Source organism: Jaculus jaculus, chromosome 10 (assembly GCF_020740685.1).
Source record: "Jaculus jaculus isolate mJacJac1 chromosome 10, mJacJac1.mat.Y.cur, whole genome shotgun sequence".
Taxonomy (NCBI): Eukaryota; Metazoa; Chordata; class Mammalia; order Rodentia; family Dipodidae; genus Jaculus; species Jaculus jaculus.
This window is the reverse complement of record NC_059111.1, coordinates 41,988,305-41,999,216: the sequence shown is the minus strand read 5'-3', so window position 1 is coordinate 41,999,216 and position 10,912 is coordinate 41,988,305.

Genomic DNA, 10,912 nt, shown 5'->3' with positions numbered 1-10,912 from the left:
CACCTTAAGGCCTTAGCAAAAGAACAAGTCAAAACAAAAATCAGTAGATGTAGAGAAATAACAAAGATAGGACAGAAATTAATGAAATAGAAACACAAAAATTACAAAGAATCAATGAAATAAGGAGTTGGTTCTTTGAAAGGATAAACAAGATTGATAAACCCTTAGGAAATCTGACCAAAAGCAAGAGAGAAGAGACACAAAATAATAAAATTAGGGATGAAAAAGGCACCATTACAACACAGACCAAAGAAATTCAGAAAATCATAAGGACATACTTTAAGAACATATACTCCACTAAGTTTGAAAGTCTGAAAGAAATGGATGACTTCCTTGAATTGTTTACTTTTCAAAATTAAATCAAGATGAGATCAACCACTTAAACAGACCTATAATAAGTGCAGAGATCCAAGCAGTTAAAAAAAAAAAAATCTGGCAACTAAAAAAAGTCCAGGCCCAGATAGATTCACTGATGAGTTTTACCAGACATTCATAGAAAAATGTTCACCAAAGTTTCTCAAATTTTCCATAAAATAGAAAAGGAGGGAATTATACCAAACTCCTATGAAATCATCATCACCCTAATACCAAAACCAGACAAAGACAGAACAAAAAACTAAAGAAAACTGCAGACCAAGCTCTCTCATGAACATAGATGCAAAGATTCTCAACACAATATTGGCAAACAGAATATAAGAATATATCAAAAGATCATTCCCCCTGGCCAAGTAGGCTTTATCCCAGAGATGCAGAGATGGTTCAACATATGCAAATTGATAAATGTAATACACTATATAAATGGACAGAAGCACAGAAATTACACGATCATCTTAATAGATGCAGAAAGGGCATTTGATAAAATCCAACATCCCTCCATGATAAAAGTCCTACAGAAAGTGGGAATAGAAGGAACAGATCTCATCATAATAAAGGCTATTTATGTCAAACCTATAGCCAACATAATAGTAAATAGGGAAAACCTGGAAGCTTTTCCACTAAAATCAGTAACAAAACAAAGGTGTCTACTGTCCCCACTTTAAAAAATATATTTTTTAAATTTTATTTCAGAGAGAGAGAGAGAGAGAGAGGGACAGAAAAAGAGGAGAGACAAAGGGATTTGGCACACCAGGCCCTCAGCCAGTGAAGTTGAACTCCAGATGTTTGAGCCACTTAGTTGGTATGTGTGACCTTGTGCTTGCCTCACCTTTGTGTATCTGTCTAACATGGAATCTGGAGAGTAGAACATGGCTCCTTAGGCTTTGCAGGCAAGCAACTTAACTGCTATGTCATCTCCCCAGTCCCCATTTTTATTTAATATAGTACTGGAAATCTTATCTATAGTAACAAGGCAAGAGACAAACATAAAAGGGATAGAAATTGCAAAGGAAGATATCAAATTATCATTATTTGCTGATGATATGGTTCTATAAACAAAGGACACTAAATACTATACCAGGAAACCGGTAGAGCTGATAAACACTTTTAGCAATGTAGCAGGATGCAAAATAAACACACAGAAATTAGTAGTCTTCTTATATAGTAACAACAAACATGCTAAGGAAGAAATCAGGGAATCATTCCTATTCACAACTGCCTCAAAAAAAAAATAGTAAAGTACCTTGAAATAATCCTAATCAAGGAAGTGAAGTATCTCTATAATGAAAACCTTAGAACACTCAGGACAGAGACTAAAGAAGACACTAGACACTAGAAGACACCATATTCTTAGACTGGAAGAATAAATATTGTGAAAATGTCATTCTTACAAAAGAGGCAATCTACAGAATGAAAAGGACAAACTATTGATGCAGCAACAACCTGGATGGACCCCAGTGAATTATGCTAAGTGAGAACCTGATGTCTGCTATGTCACTGTAGCTTCAGGATGGGCAATGGGCTGGGGACACAGGAGATGGAATAATGTGGGTATGCAAGAAGTATTAGGACCAGGGATTCTTGTGGATGATGGACTGGGAATGCAAGAGACCCCAGTGAATTATGCCAAGTGAACAGAGCCTCATGTCTGCTATGTCACTGGAGCTTCAGGATGGGCAAAGAGATGGGATAATGTGTGTTTACAAGATAGATCAGGACCAGAGATTCTTGTAGGTGATGGTTTGCTGTTTTGACTGGGATCGTATAAACATAAGCATATAAAATTGACAAAATGTGACAAAATTGTACAGGATTGAATACATACACACCAAGAAGTGCAAGTAAAACTAGGAAAATCTGAATAAGATTGGTAGATTATGTCAACATCAACATCTTGGTTGTGATTCTATACTATAGTTTAGCTCAATTGCTACCATTGTAGAAAAGTAGGTAAAGGGCACATGGTACTTCTCTGTATTATTTATTACAATTGCATATTAATCTGTGACTATGTCAGAAGAAAAGTGTTAGCTTGTTAAAAAGGTAACTGTATAAGCAATGAAACATGTAAAGAAATAACAAAAATTCCCATCATTAAAGACCTTGTCCATTAGTCACATCCAGGAAACAGTTTCACCATGACAGATGAACTCTGTTGGTATATAATCACACATATTTGTTATATGACACAATTCATAATGTTTTACATATAGCATCACATTTATCTTCACTACAACTTTTTGCAGGATACTGCTATTGTTTCTACTTTGCTAGCAAGGAAACTAAAGCTTAGTCAAACTAAACTTGCCCAATCTTATTGGACCAATCTTTAGTGATATTCAAGTGATATGGAAAGAACACTGGATTATTAATCAAAAATGTTAAATTACAGCACCATTCTCCTTTGGATTCACATTTTAACTTGAGAAGTGATTCAAACACTTATTTGTTCTATTGTGGGGGAGGATGGGAGGGTGGAGAACATTTATACAATCCTTATGAGGAAACTCCTCCTATTGAAGACCTTATCACCATGGAGATAGTTCAGATGCTGTGACCCTAAAAGGATCAATAAAAAGTAATTTTCCATCTGTTTTTTGTTTGTTTGTTTGTTTTGGTGGCAATTCGAGCCATGTAATCATCTCTGGTGAACTTAGTCCTCTTCCCAAACTGGTCAAGTGCTCATGGAGCATCAACTTCAGTAGCATGCTAAGCATTTGGTTCCAGTGGGTTGCTAGTGTTCACATCTTTGTCTTCTGAAATTTTAGGTAATAGCAGTAATCAGTTATTATTATTTTTTTTGGAGAACTTACCAAGTAGTAATGGCTGATACAGGATGTCATTTAAAACAAAACCCAGTTCTGTCACAGAAGTGTGTGTGTGTGTACATTAATGGGTATATATGGTAGAGATTAAACCCCAGACCTGAGCAAGAATTCTACCATTGAGTTATATCTCAAGCCCTATCAGAAGTTAGCTATACTTGTGGCTTTGGAGACTTTGCCACATAGCAAAAGGACCCGAGTTCAAATCCTAACTTCCCAAGGAAATGCCAGGTATAGTGGTATGCACCTGTAATACCAGTGCTGCAGATATGGAGATATAGTGAGGGTCCACTTGCTAGCTAGTCTAGCTGAATTGGTGAGCTCTAGGTTAAGCAAAAACCTTGTTCCAAAGAATAGGGTGGAGAGAAGCTGAAGAAGACAATGAAAGTAAAACTCTAGACTTAACACATGAACACCACCCACACATATACTTGCACAAACACCACACACAATCATATGCAAAAAACCCCAGAAGACTGAAATGCCTGATCTAAGGAGTAAACCTAGTAAAAGGAGATGAAATGAGGTCACCAGCAAGGGCCTGCCTCTTAGTAACTTTCTATTGCTGTGAAAAAATACCAGAGCATCAACATAAAGGATTGTTTTGGCTCATAGTTTCAAAATTTTCAGTTCATGCTAACTTGGTTCTATTGTGTCAGTACAGTGATGCATAAGATCATCTTGTGGGGAGAATGTGGTAGTGCAGAACACAGAAGGGAGAGCATGTGGTTGAAGGAGAACATCATGAGAGGAGCATGTGGTGCAACACAACATCACAAGGTGGAATGTGGTGAAGCAGCACATCCTGAAAGAAAATGGTTAAGCTGAACATCATGTGGGAGCATGTACTGAAGCATCACATCATAAGGGGAGCACGTGATGAAGAAGAACACCATGAGGGAACATTTGGTGCACCAGAATCTCATGGGGTATGATGTGATCCAGTACAACATCATGAAGAGAGCATGTTTTGAAGAAGAACATCAGGGGGGAGCATGTAGTGATGCAAAACATCATGCAGGAGCATGTGGTGTAGCAGAATATCATCAGGGAACATGTTTCTCAGCAGACCATCAAGAGGGAGTATGTGGCAAAACAGAACATCATGAGGGAACATGTGCTGAAATAGAAAATCATGAGGAGCGTGTGGTGAAATGGAACATCATGAGGGAAAATGTGATGCAATGGAAAATGATGAGGGAGCATGTGGTATCAACATAACATCATGAGGTAATGCTTGGTAAAATGAAACATGATGAGGGAACCATGTAGTAAAATGGAAATTTGTGAGGGAGCATGTCCAGCAGCAGAACATCATAAGGTAGAATGTGGTGAGACAGAATATCATAGGGAGCATGTGATGAAAATGAACATCATGAGAGAGTATCATTAGGGAACATGTGGTGAAATGGAACATTATGAAGGAGCATGTGGTGCAGCAGAACATCCTGAAGGAACATGTGGTGAAGCAGCACATAATGAGGGAGCATGTGGTAAACAGAACATCATGAAGGAGCATGTGGTAAACAGAACATCATGAAGGAGCATGTGGTGAATTAGAGTGTCACATGGGAACATGTGGTGAAACAGAACATGATGAAGCAGCATGTGGTGAAATGGAACACGAGGGAGAACTGAGTGAAAAAAACATCACCCAGAGGATGTGGTGAAGGGGAACACAATGAGGGAGTATGTGGTGAAGTGGATCATCATGAAGAAAGCATGTGGTGAAACAGTCCTTCATTGGGGAGCATGTGTTATAACAGAATATCATGACAGAGCACATTGTGAAATGGAACACCATGAGGGCATGTGGCAAAATCGGTCATCATCAGGGAGCACATGGTGATGCACAAAATAATGAAGGAACCTGTGGTGAAATGGAACATCATGAGGGAGCATGTGGTTAAACAAAACATCTTGAGGAAGAATGTGATGAAACAGAACATCATGAAGGAGCTTGTTGTGAAAGAGAACATCAGGAGTGAGCATGTGATAAAAAACTTCATGAGAGAACATGTGGTGAAACAGACCTTCATCAGGGAACATGTGGTGAAATGGATCATCATCAGGGTCCACATGGAGAAACAGTACATCACGAGGGATCATGTGGTGAAGGACAACATCATGAAGGAATATTTGGTGAAATGGAACATCCTGAGGGAGTATGTGGTAAAGTGTAACATCATGAAGGAGCATATGGTTCAGCAGAAACTCATGAAAGAACTTGTGTTGAAGTGGAACATCATAAGTGAAGCATTTGGTGAATCAGATCATCACCAGGATGTATTTGGTGAAATGGAACATCATGATGGAGCATTTGCTGAAAGAGAACATCATGAGGTGAAATGGAATATCATGAGGCAGCATGTGATGTAGCAGGACATCATGAAGGAACATGTTTTAAAATAGAACATCATGAACATGTCATGAAATCATCAACAGGGCAGATGTACTTCAGCAGAACATTATGGTGGAGAAATATATGGTGGTATAGCACTATTCACCTCATGATAAGCTGGCAGATGTGAGCATGGCACTTAGATAAGGTATTAGTTGAGTTATTTACTTTAAAGGTATTCTTTAATTAGCATACTTCCTGCAATGAGGCCTTACTTCCTAATTTCCATTCAGATATGATGTCATCAATAAATAAATCCATTAATCAGCAGGTAAGAGTTTAAAAAAATATTTTTATTTATATTTATTTATTTGAGATTGGGAGAGAGAAACAGAAAAAGACAGGGAGAGACAGAGACACACACACAGAAAGAATGGGTGCACCAGGGCCTCCAGCTACTGCAAACAAAATACAGACATGTGCACCACCTTGTGCATCTAGCTTACATGGGTTCTGGGGGATTGAACTGTGTCCTTTGGCTTTGCGGGATTGAACTGTGTCCTTTGGCTTTGCAGGCAAGTGCCTTAACTTCTACGCCATCTCTCCAGCCCCAGCAGGTAACATTTTTACCCTCCTAATCCCTAAGCCTGACCTCTGAACATTGATAAATTTGGAAGAAAGCCTTTAATTCATGAGCCTTTGGCATCCCCTTCATATATAAATTATAAACCATGTAGCTGAGATAATCTGGCAAAATTATTTATCCCTTTAAGGCCTCTAGTAGGTTATATTTCAGTAAATAGATTAATATAAATTTAAACCTAATAATACCATTTAATTTAAATCACATGTACAATGTAAAGTTAACTTTCTTTTTCTCTTTCTTTCTTTCTTTCTTTCTTTCTTTCTTTCTTTCTTTCTTTCTTTCTTTCTTTGAGAGCAAAGACACAGAGAGAAAGACAGATAGAGGGAGAGGGAGAGAGTGGCCACGCCAGGGCTTCCAGCCTCTGCAAACGAACTCCAGACGCGTGCGCCCCCTTGTGCATCTGGCTAACGTGGGACCTGGGGAACCGAGCCTCGAACCGGGGTCCTTAGGCTTCACAGGCAAGCGCTTAACTGCTAAGCCATCTCTTCAGCCCTTAACTTGCTTTTTCTAAACATTGAAATTTGAGAACAAGCATTTTTAACTTAACCTAACTTGGAATTCCAGTACAACCCTCATGATGGCAGTGTAACACTAGCACCTATACTTGCAGCCTTTGGGCCAGTGAACTAAGCTCCAAGAAACAGACTCCTTACAAATCAGCTTTTGGCCAGATTTGGAGTTATACAAAATGAAAAATTAGGCCACTGTGAAAGAGGGTAAAGAGCTTCAGATATCTAGATTATTAATGTCAATAACAAAAAAATTCAACAAACTTGCAAGAAAAAGAAAACAATTTTCTATGGAGAAAAACAAGCACCTACTTGTTGCTGTGCACTTATTTAATGGCTGGCCTTGGTAGCTGTCCAACCATAAACACAAGAGCACTATCAACAAATATTTTTTCTCATTTCCTTTGTCCTCTTGGAATCAGGAATTTGACAATAAATAATTTCTCCTTTTCTGATTTGCATTTATGATGGCAAGCAATGGGAAACTGTTATAAAGAAACAATAGAGTTGGTTAAGATGGCAGCTTAGGTACCACACCAAAGCAGCTTAGGGGGGGAAAAAGCAAAAAAAAAAAAACAGCAAAATACACACTTTTACTAAAAAAGTGAGGTGTATAGGAAATTGAAATGGCAGCGGAAAAGTAGGAGAGATCCAGAGCATCCAGAGCATGCGCAGGCCGGCAGAAGTGGCTCCGGCAGGACTGCGGCAGCAGCCAGGCTTGGCTTGAGCTGCAGGAAAAGCCAGGTGAGGGGATTTTCCAGTCACACCAGAGCTCCCTGCAAACTCAAGAAATGTGAAGGGAGAACAGCAGTGAACAATGGAGGAACAGATCACAAGATAGAAGAACATATGGAACAGCATTGGCAGCCTTCCCTCCCTCACTGCCAATGCCCAGCTCTGGTGAACAGAGCAGCAGTCTAGGTACCTGGCCACACCTACTTGAACACACAGTGGGACTCAAGTAGGAGCACAGCATAACTGCGATAAAAATCATCCCAAAAGGTAAATGGGATTACACCAGGTCAGTACCCACCGAATAAACCTGGTATATAGGCCCAAATTCATCAAATAAACGCTATTAGAACTAAGGTCACAGATAATGCCAAATACAGTGGCAGTGGGTGACTTCAACAACCCCACTATCATCAAGTGACAGCTCATCCCAGGAAAAAATAAACAGAGGGGCATGTGGACTAAGTGCACTCATAGAAGGAATGGACCTAACAGATATATACAGGACATTTCATCCAAATGCTACAGAATACACATTCTTTTCAGGAGCACATGGAACATTCTCTAAAATAGACCATATATTAGGACACAAAGCAAATCCTAACAAATACAGGAAAATTGAAATAATTCCTTGCATTTTATCAGACCACAGTATAATCAAACTACAAATCAATAGCAAGAAAAGCTATAGAGCATGGACAAAATCATGGAAATTAAACAACACATTACTAAATGATGAATGGGTCAGTGAAGAAATCAAGAAGGAAATTTAAAAAAAAATTATGGAGTCAAATGATAATGAGAACAAAACCTTTGGGACACAATGAAGGCAGTCCTAAGATATAAATTCATAGCTTTAAGTGCCTATATTAGGAAATTGGAAAGGTTGCAAGTAAATGACCTTAAAGCCTTGGAAAAAGAAGAACAAGGCAGGGCTGGAGAGATGGCTTAGCGGTTAAGCGCTTGCCTGTGAAGCTTAAGGACCCCGGTTCGAGGCTCGGTTCCCCAGGTCCCACGTTAGCCAGATGCACAAGTGGGCGCACGCGTCTGGAGTTCGTTTGCAGAGGCTGGAAGCCCTGGCGCACCCATTCTCTCTCTCTCCCTCTACCTGTCTTTCTCTCTGTGTCTGTTGCTCTCAAATAAATAAAAATTTTTTAAAAAATTAAAAAAAAAAAAGAAGAACAAGGCAAACCAAAAATCATTAGATGGGAAGAAATAATAAAGATTAGGGCAGAAATTAATGAAATAGAAACAAAACAAAACAACAACAACACAACAATCCAAGGAATCAATGAAATGAAGAGATGGTTCTTTGAAAGGATAAACAAGATTGATAAGCCCATAGCAAATCTGAACAAAAGAAAGAGAGAAGAGACACAAATTAATAAAATTGGAGCTGAAAAGGTAACATCACAACAGATACCAGAGAAATTCAAAAAATCATAGGGATATACTATAAAAGCATATACTCCACAAAGTATGAAAATCTGAAAGAAATGATGATTTCCTTGATTTATATGACCTTCCTAAATTAAATCAAGATGAGATTAATCACTTAAATAGACTTATAACAAGCATGGAGATCCAACCAGTTATCAAAAATCTCCTAACTAAAAACAACCCAGGCCCAGATGGATTCACAGCTTTATTTTACTAGACCTTCAGGGAGGAGTAATACCATTGCTTTTGAAGCTTTTCCATAAAATAAAAAGAGATGGAATCCTACCAAACTCCTTCTATAAAGCCAGCATCACCCTGATACCAAAACCAGGCAAAGATAGAAAAAAAAAAAAAGAAAAGAAAATTACAGACCAATCTCCCTCATGAACATAGATGCAAAAACTTTCAACAAAATATTGGCAAACAGAATACAAGAATATATCAGAAAGATCATTCACCCTGACCAAGTAGGCTTTATCCCAGAGATGCAGGGATGGTTCAATATATGCAAATCTATCAATGTAACACATTATCTGAATGGATTGAAGGACAAAAATCACATGATCATATCATTAGACGCAGAGAAAGCATTTGACAAAATCCAACATCCCTTCATGATAAAAGTCCTACAGAGACTGGGAATAGAAGGAACATATCTCAATATAAAAAGGCTATTTATGACAAGCCTGCAGCCAACATATTACTAAATGGGGAAAAATTGGAAGCTTTCCCACTAAAATCAGGAACAAGACAAGGGTGTCCACTGTCCCCACTTTTGTTTAATATAGTACTGGAAGTCTTAGCCATAGCAATAAGGCAAGAGACACACATAAAAGGGATACAAATTGGAAAGGAAGACATCAAATTATCATTATTTACAGATGACATGATTCTATATATAAAGGACCCTAAAGACTCTACTAGCAAACTGTTAGAGCTGATAAAAACCTACAGCCATGTAGCAGGATACAAAATAAATGCACAGAAATCAGTAATCTTCATATATGCTAACAACAAACACAGAGGATGAAATCAGAGAATCACTCCCATTCACAATTGCATCAAAATAAATAAATAAATAAAGTACCTTGTAATAAACCTAACAAAGGAAGTAAAGAAACTCTACAATGAGAACTTTAAAACACTCAAGTGAAAAATTTCAGAAGACACTAGAAAGTGGAAAAACATCCCTTGTCACTGGATTGGAAGAATCAATATTGTGAAAATGACAATATTACAAAAAGCAATCTATGCATTTAATGCAATCCCCATCAAAATTCCAAAGGCATTCTTCATGAAAATAGAAAAAACAATCCAAAAATTCACTGGGAATAACAAAAAACCTAGAATATCTAAAATAATACTGAGCAACAAAAGTAAGGCTAGTGTATTACCATACCTGATTTTAACCTATACTACAGAGCCATAGTTAAAAAAAAAAAAAAAAAAAAACAGTGTTCTACTTGCACAAAAGCAGACATGTAGATTAATGGAACAGAATAGAGGACCCAGATATAAGTCCAGATAGCTATAGCCACCTGATATTCGATAAAAATGCCAAAAATACTCATTGGAGAAAACACAGCCTCTTCAGCAAATGGTGTTGGGAAAACTGGATATATATCTGCAGAAGGATGAAAATAGACCTTTCCCTCTCTCCATGCACATGAATTAAATCCAAATGGATTAAAGACCGTAACATCAGACCTGAAACTCTGAAACTACTAGAGGAAAAAGTAGGGGAAACCCTTCAACATATTGGTCTTGGCAAAGACTTTCTAAATACAACCCCAATTGCTCAGGCAATAAAACCACAGATTAACCACTGGGACCTAATGAAATTACAAAGATTTTGCACTGTCAATAAAGCAAAGAGGCATTCTACAGAATGGGAAAAAATCTTCGCCCGCTATATATCTGATAGAGTAATAATATCTAAGATATATAAAGAACTCAAAAAGTTAAATAATAAGAAATCAAACAAGCCAATCAAAAAACAGGCTATGGAGCTAAATAGAGAGTTCTCAAAGGAAGAAATACGAAT